Source organism: Caloenas nicobarica, chromosome 1, assembly GCF_036013445.1.
Source record: "Caloenas nicobarica isolate bCalNic1 chromosome 1, bCalNic1.hap1, whole genome shotgun sequence".
NCBI lineage: Eukaryota > Metazoa > Chordata > Aves > Columbiformes > Columbidae > Caloenas > Caloenas nicobarica.
This window is the reverse complement of record NC_088245.1, coordinates 208578243-208598750: the sequence shown is the minus strand read 5'-3', so window position 1 is coordinate 208598750 and position 20508 is coordinate 208578243. Positions and strand designations below refer to the sequence as shown.

Below are 20508 nucleotides of genomic sequence, written 5' to 3'. Positions count from 1 at the left end.
TTTGGTGTGCTCCCAAGCTCTTTCAAGACAATCTGTAGGCTTGGCTTGAAGGATTGTTCACTTCAGGGACTCTTTCCAAGAGGGAGCATGGATCAGACTGCATCAGGGAAGATTACTTGCACACCTCCCACCTCTGCCCCTTGCCTTTAATTGATATTTGAAAGCCTGCCACACATCTCCTCGGTTTAATTTAATAAAAATGCCACTTTATTTGCAACACTGACATGAGCCTCTCTCAGTCAGTTGGCCTGGGAACCAAGGGTCATGCTAAGAAACTAGGTTGCATACCTATAAAGGCATTTATATTAGTAATACATGCTTGTCTACCACCTTGTAAGACTGGCATATAGCTTAAAACCACCACCTGTTAAAGTATGTTGTGAAAGTATGTTAGTCCTGGCACTTACACTATTTCTGAGACGTATTGTCAGCTGGCAGTGAGATGCCTCGAAATTCTCATATATCCAAGGGATATCCCAGTCTGTAGTAAACATAGTTCCCTAACAGAATAATCACCTTCATAAAACACTGAGAAAACAGTCAATGGCAGAGAGGGGTCTGTGGCCTCGATTTAGGACAGAGAAGAGGAACTCCTTATTTCTATTCCTGGCTTTCACGTAGAATTCGTGTTGTGGCCTGGGGAAAATTGTGCCTTGCGTCTCTTTCTAGAAAATTAAGTTGGTAATACCTGCCTCAGAGGAGTTTTGAGAAATAATAATTATTGCAGGTACACAGCACTGAAAGGAAATGAACAGTGTAAGTGCAATGTACTATTGGTTTTAAGAACCAATATCCAGCCATGGTGAGGCTAAGACAGGGGAGGATATAAGTGAAAATGGAATGACATTAATGAAAATCAAAGCATCTCCTCCTCAGTTTTTGCTGTCCAGCCCTCTCCCCACTGTATTTATTTCAGGCATAACTTGAAATACTACAGTTCATCTTTTTTTTTTTAAAGTTTTTCCTCCAAGTCTGAGCTTTCACATCCCAATTTTTGCCCATAGCAAATTGTTATGGTTGAATTTCAAGTCCCTGGAAAAGGGGGTTTGAAAAGAAAGTGCTGTCAGGCTCTTATCTCCACCCAATCAAGTGGTGCTACTATCACCTAATTTACTATATAGACTTGCTGTAGGGGAGAAGCATTTTCCGGAGCTCTGGTTATTTGAGTTTTTGTTTTGTAAAGATATTGTTTAAAAATAGTCATGGGATGATGTGAGGCATGAAGCAGACAAGCAGAGGGACATAGGCCTGTTGCAAAGAGGCAAATCAGTAACTGCATCACACAAATTTTGTGACTGTTCAGGAATTCCTGTTAGGCTGATACTAGGAGGGACATTCAGCCCAGTTCAGAGGGCCTTATGGCTCTCTTAAACTACACATTAAACCCCAGATTCTGCAGTCTACAATAAATTAAGCAAAGCACGGTAGAGTCCCATCAAATCCAGGACACAACAATCTGCAGAGCTGTGACTGAAGGTCTTTTCGGTACTGTTAGTAACAGTGTTTTGCACCTATAAAATAAATAAAATTTTTACCTTTCCTACTCACTACATTCCCTTGCCTGTGTTAGTGTTTGCACTTGGATTTCTGGTTTTTGGCTTAAATAAGACAATAAATCAGTGTGGTACGAACTAAGCACTTGACTGCATAAGAAAACATTTTTACACTGATGAAGTTAACTGAGGGCTAATATTACACGCAAAATAGTTTGGGATATATAATAACCAGGACAATATTTCTTCATAAGACAAAGTTTGGTGATACATTTTGAAACATGTATTCCTACCCAGCACAATTAAGAAAACTCCGGGGAGGAGGGGGAAAGCAGAGGAGGGATGAGAAGACGACATAGAAAATGCACTTGAGGATCTAATTTTGTGTTTATAGATGTGTTACAGATGAACCTGTTGCACCTCCTGCAGGATTAGGTTATGAAGAAGGAGCTCTTGTATTAAAAGTGTTGTTATTTTAGGGCAGCTGAGCTTCATGCTTGTTTCCTCAGGCCGGGTACAGCTGTAGGGACCAAGGACCATCATCTCCCTGGCAGATCCGAGAGCTGAACCTCAGGCTATTGCATCTTTTGCTGGAGCTGGCTTCCTAAATCAGAGGTTTAATCTGCTGTCTACTATTGCCTAATCCTTATGGATGTGATGTATAAATCCCTTACTGGTGCTGTCTTGTAGCACCTTTTCACAGAGCATTAGCAACTACTACTTTCCAGTATAATTGGAATAAAAGTGTTCAGTGTGCTGAGCCAGAGAGACAGAGCTGCTCTCAAACTAATCCACATTCTGTGTGCAAACACCAGCTACTTCTTGACTATTTGTATTCACCAGTGGGGACAGCGTAGGGCTCCATTAGTTAATAAAGTTTCTGTTATTAAATCAGAATTAGTTGTTCTGTAGTCTGATGATATTTCTTCTGTTTTCAGTTTATTCATAAAAGAAAGGAGCCTAGATAGGAAAGGGTCAGCTCACATGATAAGAATGTGTACAAAGTAATCACAGAATCATAGAAATGTTGATTGGAAAGGACCTCTATAAGTCACCTAATCCAAATTTCACTGAAAGCAGGAGAAATGAGAGTTGATTTAGCATGCAGCCGTACACCTCACTTTGCAGAAGAAATGGTTTGGGTTTTAAACAGTGCCAGGTGAAATATCTCTTCAGCTAAAACAGAAGGAAATTTGGGAAGCATAATCCAGGGTTTAAAACAAGGCAAAAGAGGTTAAATGTTCTGTGCATTAATCCCTCTTCTTCCATTGATCCACAAGAAGATGTGGAGAGAGTCAATTTAATCCCTTTTGATAAAACTGAGAGTATTGCCGGGGGCTTGCTAGGATTGTAGGGGCTGCTGTCACAGGGACTAGGATTTCATCTTTTGTGCTTCAGTTTCTCTGTTAGTAAAAATGTTCAGGTAGATTTTGTGAGACTCTGAGTTTGAGATGCTCAAGAGACTTAGGTACCAGCCCCCTTGGCTTTTGATGGCAATTAAGCAACTTCTGAGTGTCTGACGACCATCGGTTCATCTCTTCCTCCAGGGCTTCCTTTATTCAGCCCTTATGTCTTATCTCCTACTTTGTTTTGATTTACTTCTCAAATATGCATATGTGCTTTCTTTGCTGTTTTTAGCTCTCACTTAAAATTCACTGCTAGACCCCAGGTCAGTGGATGTGGTTGAGATGGAAAATTAAGTTAATGGAGCATTTCTAAAGCAAATGACAGACAGGAATAGAGAAATGTGTCCATACCCTCTCACATAGATGTGCATACGCACAAACAAGTCACTAAACTCTGTACTTACCTGGTACATTAGCAAGACTCCCTCTCTTAAATTCTGAAAATTTGGTGACTGTAGGCCTTGGATGAGATGGTGGGTGGGTGGGAGAATTGCAATGTCTGTTTCAGTCTGTAAAGCTTCATTCAAAAGTGTCAAAAATGTTTGCGATACTGAGGTCTATTTGTCTTATATAGAAGTCCCTAAAATTTCTTATGCAAGAGTGAGAAGTCAAACAAGAATTTGAATAGTGCAGTAAAAAAATAAAATTATTTGTTGTCAAAAACTCTAATAAGATAAATCCTGACAATGTATTTAAAGCATTTATTTCTTAAGAAGGTTTTAACTCCTTGAATTAGGAGCAACTAAAATTAAAATAAGCCAAGAAAGGGAAAGGGAGCAGATTCTGCTTTGAATTTCCTACATAATTTATTCACCTAGTTAGACAGTGAGAAGCTGATGCAGAGACCAAAGTCAGACTGATAAAGCATATCATAATGAAATACCTCCATGTTAGTAATTCCAGATTTGGCTAAACCACATAAATGACTGATGTAAAGACCAAGGTACAGCACTTGAAATTTCTGTCCTTTGGTGAAGTTTAGATTCAGAAATTAGGGTTAGGGCTTTTTATTGAGATGCTTACATGGAAAATTTTTTTAGATCTCAGTCAGGGTTGATACCTAAGGTAATATGGCTATTTGGTTTGAAAATACTGCTGCCATATTAAAGGGTGAAAGGCCGCAGAAGATTGGCTTCTCTTGCTTTTTCTATTGTGCTTAGATTATCTTGACAAAAGCCCCACAGAGCATCAAATGGGTATAAACTACAACACTACATGTGGTTCATTGGTATCTGTTGGATTTTAGTTGGACTTAGGGCCAACAAGTTTTGGTACAAAATTTTCCGAAGAAGACTAATGTAGTCATGCATTAGACGACTATTTTAGTACAAGTCAATGTATGCAAAACTGGTAAATTAAACACTGCATTTCTTTGGTGTTCCTTAGCTATTATATTGTTATTTTCTGCGTGAGAATAAAAGTTCTAATGATCTTCATTCACCAACTGCAAGCCAAAATTTATTTTCCTGGTGTGTCTAATAAGGAAGGGTTTGTTTCCATCCAAAAAGACTAGTGTGTACTGCAAAGAATAAGAATATGATGAAGCTGTAGCAGGACAAAAGAGAAGGTGCTGAAAACCAGAAAGAGCTGAATAGTTTTTGTACTTGTAATTCTGCAAATTACATTTTCTGTGTGTGAAGCTTTGAGAATGAAGTTAATTTCTCACCTTTATAATAATGTTCTTGAGCCTACAGTGTGCAAAGCAAAACAATTCTACATCTGACACATGCTGATATAATGATGTTTAAAGTTACAACGGCATTCCCAAACCAGAAAGACCTTGTAGGCATTTATCATATGTACCAGTTAGCGGGTATCCCAAAAGAAGAGCAAAACACTGTATTTTTTTTTTTCAGTGTGCCATCACTAAACATTAAACACCATAAACGTGAGCAAAGACACCTGAGGACTTGGCAGCTTTGTGATTGGAAATGACCAGTCGCCAGGTGGTGGTGGACTTCTGGCTGTGTTTGCTGTCATCTACAGCTGTTTTCATTGCTGCTTTGGCTCTGGGTAACCTATTGGCCTTACCTGCAGAGTTGCTACAAGCAAGCATTTAGCAGCTTGATGCGGAGCTGCTGCTTCAGCCCTAAGACACATCGAATGGCTGCTACTCCCCGTTCCCAAACGCGCCATTGTGCTCGGCTGCTGTGTGCAATGATCAGTTTCAGGTGCAAGCCCACAACAGAACACATATTTTAGAGCAAATGCACCTTGAAAAACTGGCAAGTGAAAAAGCCTCTGATTTGTTTAAGGAGCTCTTTAATTTTTGCTGTATTTTTGTGTATGAATTTCTGCCTTTTAAAAAGTCCTTTATTAAGAGTATTGAGAACTTCCAGCCACTGGCTTTAGGGTAAAATTCTGTTGAGCTGCTTGATATTTGTGCTAGGAATGCACCTGGAAAAGGGTTGTGTATCTCTTTGTCACATATATAGTGTAGGTCACTGTAAGGGAAGACAGGAAAGCTTGTCCTATGGATCTTAGTGACCGTTCCTTGCTTCTTCTTGCCTCTCATGTCAGGGCAGGTGAACACTGAAAAAGAAAGCTCTGTTTAGGCCACCAGGCTCTTTCAGTCCACAGGTCCTGATCTTTTGAGACTTTAGGAACAAAGCCAAAAAGTAGGTTTTTTTCCTTTCACTTATCAAGAAAGGCTTTGACTTACCTAGAAACAAAATACCTCTACTGTTCTCAAACTCCTCAGAAAGCCTCACATGAGGAAAGATAAGGAAGTCTTCAGTGGGCAATTCATTGATGGAGAAATATGAAATTGGGCAAATACTTCTCATTTGGATCAATCTTCTCTTGATTTCAGCTGAGACTTTTGTTGGATTCCAAAGTTTGGTACAAAGTTCTCAATAATGAGTTTAAGGTCTGGATTTTTCTCCTGGAATTTCCTCTGTGAAGTGTTTTTCTTGTATTTTAAAAGGTAAGCATGGAAAACAGTAATGAAATTAGAAAATACCTGGTGTAGGTCTTGTATGCGGGTGTTTTGTTTGGTTTTATTTTGTTTTCCTGGCTTGAGGAATTGTACATCTCTTATCTCAAAAAATATTTTTTTAAAAAGTCTAAAAAAATTGACAACAGCTTCAATTTGTGCTCTGCTGTTCCACTTTCTAGAGATGCAGTTTTACCATTTTAAAAATAAATGGGTCCTTTTCTCTAGAAAGCTTTTTAATCTATTTGAAAATCCAAGAAGTCAGTGACATTCTCCTACCTTTACCCTATGATGGAGTGGTAACCTATCCTCCCGTACATGATACTTGATTTTTCAAGGGCTGCAACTGGATACTCAAAAGCTGTAGAGCCATTGATTGCCATTTGACTTACAGTGAGTGAAATCATATTTGTTTTTATTGTACCCTTCAAACTGACTGAGCTAAGCAGTGATGTGTGGCTGTTTACTCTTCTCTGTATAAAATGTTAACCCTTGCCTCAAGGAGGGATTAAATCTCTGATTGCTTCTATTCCTGGCCCTGCCACAGACATTTTTGTGGCTTCAGTGTATGACCTGTTACTATCTATACATGCCAAGTATTGTATTCTTTAATGCTACTATCTAGTCCTATTTTCAGCACCATAATTGATGCTTGCAGGGAATTCAGTTTTATGCTGATTTCACCAAAAGCTGTAGCAGTGTGGCCATTGTGTGGGCACCCAGCTGGGGTTGCATTAAGCAGGCAATCTACTGCAAAAATATTCTTACAGTCCAGTCATGACAGGGGTAGGAATGAAGCAAACACAGAGCTAAATGAGGAGGTCCAAACAACATATTTTTTTCCCCAAATTCCTAGGCTTAACCATCCCCACTACTAAAAATATTGCTGATTATACCTTTAAGGGAAAAATGTTAATATACAAGATCTAATTACCTCTGTCTGAGCTGATACGCCTACAGCACCTTTTACATAACCCAAACACTTGAGTTCCAATTATACAATTATATTTTAACATGTATTAAGTGCTATTCCTTTAGGGAGGAGACTTATACTGAATATTTTAACTAAACTGCTTCCTCCATATACATTTATATGGCAGGGTCTCATTTCATCGCAGTGCCAAAGATTTGGTTTTTCTCAGTTCCTTTCCCCTTAAATATATCAGCTGGCTCTTCAGAAAGCCCATTTTCCATGTCTGCAACACTGATGGCAGTATCTGTACATGTATATCAACTGCAGGATATAAAGCTAATGTTCTTGAGGTCGGTTGCAGCTCTGTTACTGCAATTAGATCAATAATCCTTGCACAGTGCAAGTACCCTCTGTTTCACATACAACCTACTACAAGGTCCAAGTCTCTAGAGGAAGAAAGATGTTTAAACATGTAGGAAAGGGTGTTGCTTTTTTAATAGTACGCCTTGCTCTAGAGATGGATAGCACAAAAGATTGAGTTTCCTTTTACTGAAAAGACAGATGACTCCAATGACCATTATTTTTTCTCTGGTATCTTCATGCAGCTTTCTCTAAGACGCAAAAGCCCTATCTGAGAGAAGACTCATTGAGGAAGGCTATTTCCTGCATACTTTCAGTCATTAACATCAATGAGGTTTGTAGGTCACCTCTTCTGAAAACCCAGAGCCTAAGTTTAGAGTGAGGACCCTGAGTGTATTCCTACATTCACAGCTACCTCAGGTTTTCTGAACATTCAGGCAAAGTTGGGACTTGGTCTGAAAGAGCGTAGGAGAAGAAAAGGGATGAACCGAAAAAGAATGAGTGGAGGGCAACCCTGGCAAGCAGGTTTGGGCCTGCTGGTGCTCCTTGTGGTGGCCTAAATGCGTGTGGGGCACGGGCTGCTGATGGAGGGGAGGTCAGGTCTCAGAATTACAGAATCACAGAATCACAGAATCACAGAATCACAGAATGTTAGGGATTGGAAGGGACCTCGAAAGCTCATCCAGTCCAATCCCCCTGCCGGAGAAGGAACACCCAGATGAGGTTACACAGGAAGGTGTCCAGGTGGGTTTTGAATGTCTGCAGAGAAGGAGACTCCACAACCTCCCTGGGCAGCCTGTTCCAGTGTTCCGTCACCCTCACTGAGAAGAAGTTTCTTCTCAAATTTAGGTGGAACCTCTTGTGTTCCAGCTTGAACCTATTACCCCTTGTCTTACTGTTGGTTGTCACTGAGAAGAGCCTGTCTCCATCCTCGTGACACCCACCCTTTATATATTTATAAACATTAGTGAGGTCACCCCTCAGTCTCCTCTTCTCCAAGCTAAAGAGCCCCAGCTCCCTCAGCCTTTCCTCACACGGGAGATGCTCCACTCCCTTCAGCATCTTCGTTGCCCTGCGCTGGACTCTCTCCAGCAGTTCCCTGTCCTTCTGGAAGTGAGGGACCCAGAACTGGACACAATATTCCAGATGAGGTCTCACCAGGGCAGAGTAGAGGGGAAGGAGAACCTCTCTCGACCCACTAAACCGCAAGAGCCCAGTGCTGGCTCATGGTCATCCTGCTGTCCACCAGGACCCCCAGGTCCCTTTCCGCTACACTGCTCTCTAATAGGTCATTCCCCAACCTATACTGGAACCTGGGGTTGTTCCTGCCCAGATGTAAGACTCTACACTTGCCCTTGTTATATTTCATTAAATTTTTCCCTGCCCAACTCTCTAGCCTGTCCAGATCTCGCTGGATGGCAGCACAGCCCTCTGGAGTGTCAGCCACTCCTCCCAGCTTGGTGTCATCAGCAAACTTGCTGATACTACACTCAATTCCCTCATCGAAGTCATTGATGAATATATTGAATAATACTGGTCCCAGAACAGACCCTTGAGGCACTCCACTAGATACAGGCCTCCAACCAGACTCTGCCCCATTGACCACGACTCTCTGGCTTCTCTCCTTCAGCCAGTTTGCGGTCCACCTCACTACCTGATCATCCAGTCCACACTTCCTCAGTTTTGCCGTGAGGATGCTGTGGGAGACGGTGTCAAATGCTTTACTGAAGTCAAGGTAGACCACATCCACCGCTCTGCCATCATCAATCCACCTTGTTACGTCTTCATAAAAGGCTATGAGGTTGGTCAAGCATGACTTCTCCTTGGTGAAGCCATGTTGACTGTCCTTAATGACCCTCTTATCCTTGATATGCTTTGAGATGGCACCAAGGATAAGGTGTTCCATCACTTTCCCAGGGATGGAGGTGAGGCTGACTGGTCTATAGTTGCCCGGGTCCTCCTTCTTGCCCTTTTTGAAGACCAGAGTGACATTTGCTTTCCTCCAGTCCTCAGGCACCTCTCCCGTTTCCCAAGACTTGGCAAAGATGATGGAGAGCGGTCCAGCAATGACTTCAGCCAGCTCCCTCAGCATCTGTGAGTGCATTCCATCTGGACCCATGGATTTATGGATGTCCAGATTGCTTAACTGGTCCCTAACCCAGTCCTCATCAACTGAGGCAGACTCCTCCATTGCCCTGCCTTCCTCTGGGGCCTCAGGGGTACGGGGCTCCTCAGGACAGCCTCCGGCAGAGTAGACAGAGACAAAGAAGGCATTCAGTAGCTCTGCCTTCTCTGTATCTTCTGTCACCAGGGCACCCACCCCATTCATCAGTGGGCCTACATTGCCTCTGGTGTTAGTTTTATCTGGCATGTATTTGAAGAAACACCTTCTGTTGTCCTTGACCCCTCTCACCAGGTTTAACTCTAAGGAGGCCTTAGCTTTCCTAGTTGCCTCCCTACATCGTCTAACAACAGCCTTATATTCTTCCCAACTGGTCAGCACCTCCTTCCATGATCTGTAAACTCTCCTCTTCCACTTGAGCTTACCCAGCAGTTCCTTGTATAACCACGCAGTTCTGCTGGCTCCATTGTTCTCCTTCTTCCCATCCCTCAGCATCAATCCGTGTCAAAAGCTGGCACGCACTGCAGTGCAATCACACAGCTTGTGCTGAGTTCATTGCTGCCATGGAGGTTACCTTAGCAGCAGCTGAACCACCTGGTTTATCACTGACACAGCTATTTCTATATTGTGTGGTAGTCATACTTGCACAGTGACTTCAGTTTAAAATATCTCCTCCTCAGAAAACCAAGTTTTGGAAATGTTGAATAAAGTTATTGAATCGGGCTGTACCTGTCATATAAACTGAGTTCCTGCCTAGAGAATACATGAACACAATTAATTATAAGGTAAAACTAAATTATTGAAACATTAGACTTGTGTTATTTTAATTATACAAAACCAAAAAGTCTGGAGGTAAAGTTCCCATGGCAACCTTAGCTCTGTCTCCCATGTGCAGTAGATGTGAGTGTATGTTTGTGTAAAATAGGATTATTCACTATCATGGTCAGAGTGATTTAGGACTGATCAGGAAGATGTTAATCAGACCAGAAATCTCATCTTTAGAAGTGATTTATTTTTGCTGTTTCTCTAGCCAAGTGTTACAATGTAGAGGAGATTTTTAATTTCTGTCCAGTCTGATAAGTATTCATACTAAAGCATAATGCCTGAACAATCCATATCTTGTCATAAATCTGATCTATCATTTTTCAAGTTTAGCTGTGATTGTGACAGACACCCTGCAACCATGAATCTCAAGACCTTGTAAGATGAAATTGACATTCATTTTTTTTCTGTTGAGCTCAGTAGTATCAGACATTTGACTACACACTTTGATGCTAGCACTTAATACTGCAGAGCTAATTTCACCCATAAAGTTTTTTTTAAAAGGGTTCGGCATCATTTGCCCATCCATCAAGGATTATGGTGGATGCAGAGGGCTGGTGACGTAGCAGAATTGTCTCCAGTCCTCTCATATCACCCGAAGGAACAGAGTATCCAGCAGATGTTCCCAGTCTCTTCATATTCATCCCCCACCTCACCCGTGTTCAATTTTTTTAAAAATGTACACATCAAGCATAAGAAAGTGTCTTTCATAAATGACAGTCTTAGCAGAGCAAGGGCATTGATGACCAGGGTAAGGAAGGTGTCTAGTGCTGATACGGGGAGAGACTGACGGCTGTAAGAAATTTGAGCTATTTTGTGCAGGAAGAGTGAATAAGGGAAAGTTTTGTGAAAGAAACCCCATATATTATACTCTTGTGAAATGTGTCTAGATGGTGAAGACATTAAAGGGTACTATTCATTTTTATTACTGTCATGAGATTCAGCGAATGTCATGTTTGTGGTAGTGAGATTTATAAGTGTTATGTGAAGTACTTTTCCAAACTACAGCTTCTTTTATTTATTTTTTTTTTCCTATGGTTGCCCTGTAACTCTGTTTTCAGTGACATAATTCTTCAGGGTAGTTGCTCAGAAAGAGGATTATTACTTTAGAGGAAGAATTTAGGGTTCCTATACAAATAAATACACATCCCTGCATCTACTGAAAATGACCATATTCTTGCTGAGCTGTTGTATAAATTCAAAAGAGATAACATTATATATGCATAACATAAGCATAATGTATGTATAAATATAATCTGAGCAGACTCACAGAATAATATGAAGATTTGCAGGCTTCTAAAATCCAAATATATAAACCTAAGACAGAAAAAGAGTTCATTGTATTTAAGAGCTGTGAGTATATAAAGCAGATATAAGAATTAACTCACTAAGAATTAATATGAAGAGAACTGAGAAATATTAAGAAAGAAACTTAATAAAAATTCTATTCTGTTGTAACTGGAGGGATTAAATATTAGAACAATTAAATTTGGGAATGTCTTTAAACAGTGACTCTCTAAATATAGGAAAACTGGACCTACTGAGGAAGAGCAATTATTTCTGTTTTTTAAATATACATTTTTTTCCTGTGAATCATGAGGTCAATGTCTAATACGTTGTGTTCTCATAAAATGAAACAACATCAAGATTTCCTGCCAACGCATTTCTGAATTACTATATTTTATTTACTTGGATAGAGCACAAAAGCTAAAATGTATACTTATGCCTCTGAAGGCACTCAAAAATGCAGCATAGTTATCCTCCCAAAATGTATTTCATCATAATTACTTTTCTTTTGTTTGTAGTAACATTCGCTGTATTTTGTTAGAAAGATAGTATTGAAATTAAACTTTAAAATCAGGTAGGATATATTTGAAAGAAGTCTCGACCTCTTTTAGTTTAGTCCTCTCTGAGATGACCAGTGAATGCCTCTGTGTTCACGTCAGTAAGACATGAGGGTCATGAGAGGTGACATCAGAATTCTTTGGTTATTCCCAGCTAGCTGAAACCAGACCTAATCTAAAGGAGACCTCTTGCAAGTGCTGTCAGAACTAAGGGATAGCTAAGCATGATCAGCAGAACGAGTTAAAAGGGAACAGAGCAAATACAGAGAGCCAACCTCTCCAAGACTGAAATTCTCCAGGAAGGCGAAGGACAATGACAGCAAAACCACTCCAGTTTTGCAAGCAGTGAATTCCAGCAAATGGCAGCTCCTTTTCTTACGACCACTGGTTTGAAATCCTTGATATGTTTGATACTTTTTGTTGCCTCAGGCAAAAAGCCTATAAAACTGAAGTAAGAAAGGATAAGGAATGCTCTATACCCCATAAGTATGAAATATCAATAGTGACTTTAATCAGAGGTAGAAAGGGTTGAGGTAACTCTGTGAGACAAGAGCTGTGTGGCATTGCTGGGGGGCTGAGTGTCTGATGAGAGACCACGTTGATTGCACGCGCGTTGAGACGTAAGCGTAGTCTCCCATGCATCCCACACTGCTGATGCTCAGTGTGCAGCGTGAACACGTGCTGACTCTATATTCTGTATTACACCCTGTGTTTGTTTTCTCCCAGTCATTCATCTGGAGCTCTTCCAAGAGCATGTCAAGCCTGCTTAGCTGTCCTGTAGCAGAAAACAGTGGAGGAGGGATTGAGCATGCCCAAGTCACATGCCGACACAGCTCTTATGGTTGGGAGTGTAAATACTACTTAGGAATATCACCGAGAGTCCCTAGAGGAAAGATGTAAGGATTTGACAAACAAAAGCAGGGACCAAGTCCAGACTCAGGGCCACAGGTGAACAATTACATCCTTTGAGAACCTCAGCACTGTAAGAGGAAAGAGCTAAATGTACAGCATCACAACTCTGACTGCAGCAAAAAGCGTGTGGAGTTCTAGAAGCAGAGTTAGTTAACAGAAGCCAACTCACTGGGTGTCACAAAAGGAAAGATGTGAGAAAGACGATGGATTATATTGCTTTGCAAAAGCTGGCAAGAGCCAACAATGTGTTTTGCTCAGATGAATCCTCTTAGGAACAATGAGCAGCAGTTCATTAGGAGATAAATACACTATTGAACTGGAAGTAAATGGGGCATTTATGAAGCCGGACATGGCACACACACCACTATGTTGCCAGGAACAGTTGTTTTCATTGTTAGAAAAGTACAGGCTTGAATACTGGATAGTAAATTTACTACTGATAGTAAAGTAGTTAAGTGCTGCTCCTATTGCCATTAAAGAAGCAAAGCCACATCAGTGTGCAAAAGCTAAACAGGGAGAGAGGTCTCTGAAGAGCAGAGTTTACTTTGGAGACCCCACATTAAAGAAGTATTGAGCCAACTGGATGCATGACCAGCACACTGGAAGACACATCATGTAATGGTACTATGGCAAAGATACTTCTTTTACCAGCAGAAAATATGGGAACTTCTTTTCCTCATCAAGAAGCTGCATTCCTAAAAATGAAGGAAGTAGAGTGGAGGCTGGAAAAATATTCTCCAGGAGGAATAAACCTGCCAAAACACAGACATTTAGCAGCATTTTAAATGTCATAGGGTATCTGAGATAGCCCTCAATACGTCTGTGGTAGATGTATTGCCACACCTATAGGAAACCTGTGCCTTTCTCCAGTGGCAGCTGAAGGCCAGGCAGGTATCTCTGGTACTAAAATGGCACAAACATCCTTTTCTCAACTGATAAGCATGGTTATAGTCTCCACAGGCATCAGAAGAGACGATAGAGACCAACCAATCTCCAATTCACACGTTTGGGTAAAGGTCCCATAGCCTAAGTATTGGCAGAGCAAGCACAGTCATTAGTTTTGGTAAGAAAAAAAAAAAAAGAGAATGATGGTTCAGTGAAAATTTATGCCATGTGTTTTTATGAGCTTGATGCATTAGCAGATACCTTAGAAAAACAGTACATTTACTTTTTCCATCCCTAGAAGATAATATTTTCATATATTGCAGTTTGAGTTGTGCTGGACAACCAAAATGTTTCACCAGGAAGCACATCTGTGATATCCTCACAAGCAGTGAGACCTAGAAAGGTTAGAAAGCCATGAGCAGATGCTCTCTGGAAAAAAGTGGGCTGCTGGGTCAAAGCTGAACTAAATTTGCTTGTATATTTGCTTTTTGGCAGTACTGGTAGACCATAACATTGATTCATGTTGACACCTATATCCTCAACACACATGGTTTTGTTGAGGGGAGAGCAACACTTGGACATCAATGTTTTAATCTTACTATATAGTTTGGGAATTAGAGGATCTTATTTCATTTGTGATCTTCATAAGTGAAATACTAATAATAAGTTTCATTCAATCATCTTATTCCACACAGTGAAGCCTGGAAGTAGCTTTGGCATTACAGGTGACAGAGACTGAATAGTTTGCTGTAATACAGAAGAAGTCTTCTGATTGTGGGTGCAAATATCTCATGTCCCTGTTCCTCAGAAATAAATCTAAGCTAATATTGACCACAAACCAATTGCCAAAATGGCTTAGGAAATCCCCACTTTTCCACAGATACAGAACTTTTTTTTTGTTAAAATGTATTATCATGAACTAAATATAAATGTGTAAGAGACCTGATGGTTGTAGACAAAGTCTCTCATGCATTTAACAAAGGTTTAGTAGAAAAAATTGTCCCGAGCCTAAATTTGTTTCCTAATAGCTGAAATTTAATAACCAGTCTGGTCTCAGAGGAGACGTGCACAGAGGTTGCCAGAGCATATTCAAGGTAAGACACTGGAAAATGGCTACATTTGGCACTGACATGTATTTAACCCTTATTACCAATTTTGCGAAGAACACCTGGAGCAGATAGGATTTGGGCATTAGAAAGATGATCTCCAAAATATTACAGAAAAAATATATTAAAATGGCAGGCATTTAGAGTGAACAACCCACAAAAGAAAGTGCAAAATATATTGAATTGGCTTCAGCTGAAGGGCAGTATTGCTGATCTGAAGTCTTGCAGGGTATGCAAGCCTACGTTATGCAAGAGGTTCACATTGGTTGTTAGAAAAGAAATAGCCCCTGGAAAAAAAAGGCCTTTATTTGTTTACATTTTCAGGGGGCACAAAAATCCTACGAACCTATGTATTTGTGCTTGATTTGTCTTACTTTATCAGACAAAGCTTCTGTGAAAGAGGAGCTCATACATATCAAATCCATTTTTGCTGTAGACAGTACAACTGGCTGAGTAATATGTGAGAACAGACCACAGTTTACTGAGCATGTGTTTAAGTACTTTTCAAGAAAGGTTAGGTTTAATCATGTAATCTGTTAGCCCTATAATTCCCTGTCTAAATGGCTGATGAAAATAATGCAAATAAACTCTCAAAAACACTAGTGCAAAATCAGTCAGACTGTGATCTGTATCCAGCACTTTCAAATTCCAGGATGGCTCCAGTGAAATGAAGTGGTCGTCACTGATAACTCTGGTTAATAGAAGTTTGACAGCAAGTATATTTGCATTGATAGAAAGCACCCCTAAAGTCATTGGAGACTTGCAAATGAGAAAAGAAAAAGACACAGCAAAATAATGGATACTATTTGAAGTCTTGGGTACTTGTACTTTAGGTGATGGTATTGTGCACCTCCAATAGTAGAAAGTGGCTGTGTCTATGCTACTGAACAGAAGTTCTGTTTGCACCATCTGGGTCATGTCCACACTACTTAAGTCTGGCCCCTTCTAGAGCAGTTTTAACCTGCAAGGAGCCAGCTGGAGTGACTCGAAACAGCCAGGGCTTCAACTCACACCCAGCAGTGAGCACAGTGAGGGTGTAGGGTTGCGTGTGTTATTCAGCCCCCTTTTTTTGGTGGTACAGGAGGAGTGGTGTTACAGTACTGCAGCAGGTTTAACTGACCAGCAGAGGCAGAAACTTGAACAGGGAGCAAACAAAACGAGGGGTTCTACATCCATTTGACAGCAGAAATAAGGACATTTCAGTCGAGATACACTGGACAGAAGCAACAGCTCTGGAAATCTCCAAACTAATTATACTCCTCTGGTAAGGTTACTTATCAGATTGATGAAAAGTATGGGAGCTTATACAGCTGGTGCTTTTTATCCATTAATTTGGGGTTGGGAATGAAAGGAATGCTTTGGGGACTGTTGCTTCAATGGCTGAGTTTCCCAGGCAATAGAGTAATCTCTTGCTTCTGAGATTCGCAGTAAGTACCAGACAAGGATGAGAAAGATCTCCTAGAAGACCCCTGGGAACCAAGTGATCACTGAATGCCACACAAGCATCAGTAGACTGAATTCATTTTATCCATTTCATCAATGGAGTATAATGATAGGATTAGAGAGATGTGTTTTTGCACTAGTTATCTCAGTATTTATTTGGATATAATTAATTGAAAAAGAGGTTGTTTATTATGGGATGACAGGTTAGAAAATATGATTTTCTAGAGTAGCAGTGGAAAGTGATAGGCTAGCTACAGAGCAAGAATATACTTGGTTACCCACATGAAGACCTGACATCTCTTGTCTTGTCTGATACGGTTCTTTCACTTGGTTCCTCACCTTTCTTCAACTTGTTCCCTTGCTTCTCCCATTCCCTCCAGCTCATTCAAGATAGTATTGAAGAGATACCGTACGCTAACTGGACTCAACCTTGATGCATCTATGCAGGCAGGTACATATATTAAAACACAGGTCTGCACTGAACTCCAGAGACTCTGTCAGACCCCGTGATGCTCCTTTCCACAGTTCCTCACAATCTCTTTGTTTTTACAGAAGCAATTGGCTTAAGAGAAAATAAAAGCAATGATTTTTTCTGGGTTTCAATCCCAATGTAGTTTTCTTTTTTACATCAGTTCTGCTCATTCCTTTGAACCCATCTTTGTCTGTGCTTCTGTACAATACTGTATGGCTTTACAAATTCCAGTTTTATTCCCTGTCACAAACATTTGTGTCAGTCAAGTATAATGATATACAGTAACAAGTGTAGAAACTTTAACGTAGTCATAGCTGCCACCTGACAAAGCCATTTTTTCGTGGAATAGGAGATGAAGCTAGAACTGGTTTAAGTACCCACAGAAAAGTTTCTGCCTGTTTTCCTGGAGCTCCAGGACTTCACTTTTGCTCCAAACCAACAGGGCACGAGACACGGAGACGGTCAGATGTTGACTGCGGAAATCCTAGATGCAGCATGCCATCCCAATTCCCGCATCCAGATCAAGAATTAGGAGGAGAGGCAATTCATAACATGGTTATTATGTAAAACATATGCACAAACTGAGGCATTGTGTACACCAGCATAATTATCCACCGCTGACAATGAACACGCTGGTGCTGAATGTGATTAACCTGCAAGCACAGCCAACAACTATTCTTGTTTCAAAAAGCCCATGTTAAACCTGCCTACTCATGAAACTGTGTTCAGCGTCGCTTTAATTGCACCCATTGCTGACACACATTGTCAATAACAAGCATTTTTGCTGCTGCAGACAAGAGTAAAATGTAAAGATGTTGCACTGAGCCAAAGCTTGAAAGCCCTCACTTAGCTTGTATGCTCAGGATTTAAACTACCAAGGAAACTTTATGTCTCTGGCTATTTATTGCATACATCATGTTCTTGGAAGCCACTCCACATTTAACAGCAGTTAAACCCATCTGCTGCTCCTGAATTTTCATTTCATTCACAAGCCTGTTTTAAAAGTATTTTTGGACTTAACACCAATGTGTTATCAACTCTTTATTATTCTGTTGTAAGTCAGTAAGAAGAATGACTCAAATTTTAGAAAGAAATTGTAGACTCCTATATATTGTTGAGCCTTTCATTGAAACTTGCCTTCCGCTCATTGTCTCAAATAACTGACATTTTTAGTTTAAAAGCAATTATTTGCCACAAAAGCTCATCACCTCACGCTAAGTATCGATTTTAGTGACTCGTAATTGCATATGTGTAAATTCTGCAGAATTCATCTAGTAATTACATCATTGACATGAGGAACGTGCTTGAACTTAGCAGTGTGATCACTGATTCTATTCAGTATATTGAAGCTCCTGTAAGTGCCAAAATTTTTCACTGCTTTATTTAAAAACACTATCACAATTTCCTTTACATCTCTTCTCCCTATATTCATATTTTGTTACTGTTACTTGGCATAGTAGTACTACAGTGCCCTCTAAATAAGATTAATGAGAACTTCATGGTCCCCTGAGATTTTAATGAGATCATCTTCACATTGCAAAGACTTTTTTTTAAGCAAAACTTTTTTTTTCCTCAGTTTTCTTTGTGTTGATGACTTGTTGTTTGATACTGTGTTATGTTCTTGTATGAAGGTAATTTTTGTTGGATCAGGGAACTTCCCAGTGTTTAATAGGTGGCTTTTTTTTCATGGCACTAGATTGATCCTTCCTCAATCCACAGATTTACAAACCTTTCTAGGCTGTGGTCCAGCTATAGGTATATTTAACTCCTTTTAAATGTGGAATTCTTAGACACTGAAACCTGTTTGTCTTTAGGTTTTGCGTAAAACTTTGGATTTTTAAAAGTGAGGTCTCCCAAGGGATCGCAACTGTCGTGGTAGTTCATAACATCTAAGGTAGCTTGGAACTTATATATGTGTGTGTGTATATATATATATATATATATATATATATATATAAAATTAAGAGCAGGAGATTTAGCTTTTCTATGCAATAAACCCCCAAACTTTATATTTAAAATATATGTTCGTACTCAATAATAACTGGTATCAATGACAATGGCTATTAGCAAATAGAACACCTCCTTAAAAACAAAAAATTCCCCCCCACAAACAAACAAAAAAAGACTTGGAGTGAGGTTCAGTTGTCTAAGACAGGCATCTAGTGCTATTTTAGATGTCCTGCAGGATCTGAGATCAACATGTGGCTGTCAGAAATGACAGAAGGAAACCCATATCCTTATGAAACAGCAGCTAGAGACAAAGTGATACCTTAGTGCATCTAATGACACAAGACAAATTTATCAGGAAAACTCAGTTTCACCTTTAGGGTTGTCAAATTTGTAACATACAATATGATGCCTATGAAGAATGCTGTTTTTAAATGCTACTGCAGTTCCACCTGAGCAGAGTTTATTCAAAAGTCTGTTTTTACAAAGAGGATTACATTTCTGTATAGTATATCTACTTAGTGCTTAATTTGAAATAAGTATACAGATTTTTCTTTTTTTTTTTAAATAGCAGAGAAGAATGTGTCTTTTGCTGTTAGCTGGCTCTAAATCATCTGGTTCTCAATTAAAATTGGTGAAATTAGTAAGGAATAAACTTCCCATGGGTGAAAGCTAGAGAGTCACAACATGTATGACTGGAAAGGATTTTTTTCAATGTTTCAGCACCCCTGCAATTAGAGATTTTTTTTCACAGCAGAAAATTTAGGATGTTTTTTCTGGATTCTGTCCTCAGAAGAGACAATTGATCAGTATCTCCATATAAGATTCCATTTTCAGTCTTTCCTACGCTACAATTTCTCAGTCCCTCATCACTCTTCCTCTCCTGTAGATTTTTTTTTTTTCCCAGCATCTATCTTAAAACATAGTACCCCTAAAATTACAAAGTTCTACTGATGTCTCATCATCAATGATTACAGCACAACACTTATAACCCATGTCCTTATATATAGTAATCATTCATATTTTGAAGGAAGATCATTTTTCAACAGAACTTCACTCGTCTCCTCTTGAGTTAATGATCTCCACACAGACGATCCTTACTCTGTATTTTTGCATTTGAAGTTTCCTCCATTAGAGTAGTGCTTACAGCTTTATGAGAATGTATTCTGTCTGTTGTTTATGAAAATACACTTTTTTTTTCAAAAATCTCCAGAACCAAAGTCACAAACTAAACTATGTATATGCAGAACCTTCCTGCAGTCAAAATGCATCAGCCCTGATGGATTCATCCATTTAATGCCTCCCAGTCACTCCTGGCAGGCTTGATCCTCGTGTGTGGGAACTCATGGCCACTCATTACACTGTAAGACAAGTTACTCCAGTTTTTGTCATGTTAAAACAAGTCCTATCTGTATGAGCTCAATTGAATATTCAGATCTCAATTCATCCCACCTCACCGAGGTGGGAATGCATCCTCCAAAGAGTGACTCAGGTTTTTTTCGAGCTCTGAACCAACCTCAGGAGTTTCCCATGTCTCGAAGGACTCTGCTCCTGGCTGACACATCTAAATGCCTGGAGTTTAACAACAGCAATATAAGCCTCAGTTCTTAAGAATACTGTTGTATGACAGCAGTAGTCCTTTAAAGTGGAGATAAAACTTCCTTTTACTCAGACTACACTTAACATTAAAAACTATCCTCTGGGATTTTTGACATTTAGTAGCCATTCCTTATACCAACAGTGTTTCAAGACTTCCCTGAATGGCTTGTTAGCCTTGTGGGTTTATGCTTGCTGGTAAAAAAAGAATTAATCTTGCAGGTGAGAGTGAAAACATCTTTTTTTTTTTTT

General features: G+C 39.8%; 1 protein-coding gene across 1 annotated transcript in view; it reads left to right on the top strand.

The window, feature by feature from the left end:
• The window catches only part of DLG2 (discs large MAGUK scaffold protein 2), a 770443-nt gene that overhangs the window by 118429 nt on the left and 631506 nt on the right, over window positions 1-20508 (top strand). The gene's annotated exons all lie outside the window — the stretch shown is intronic.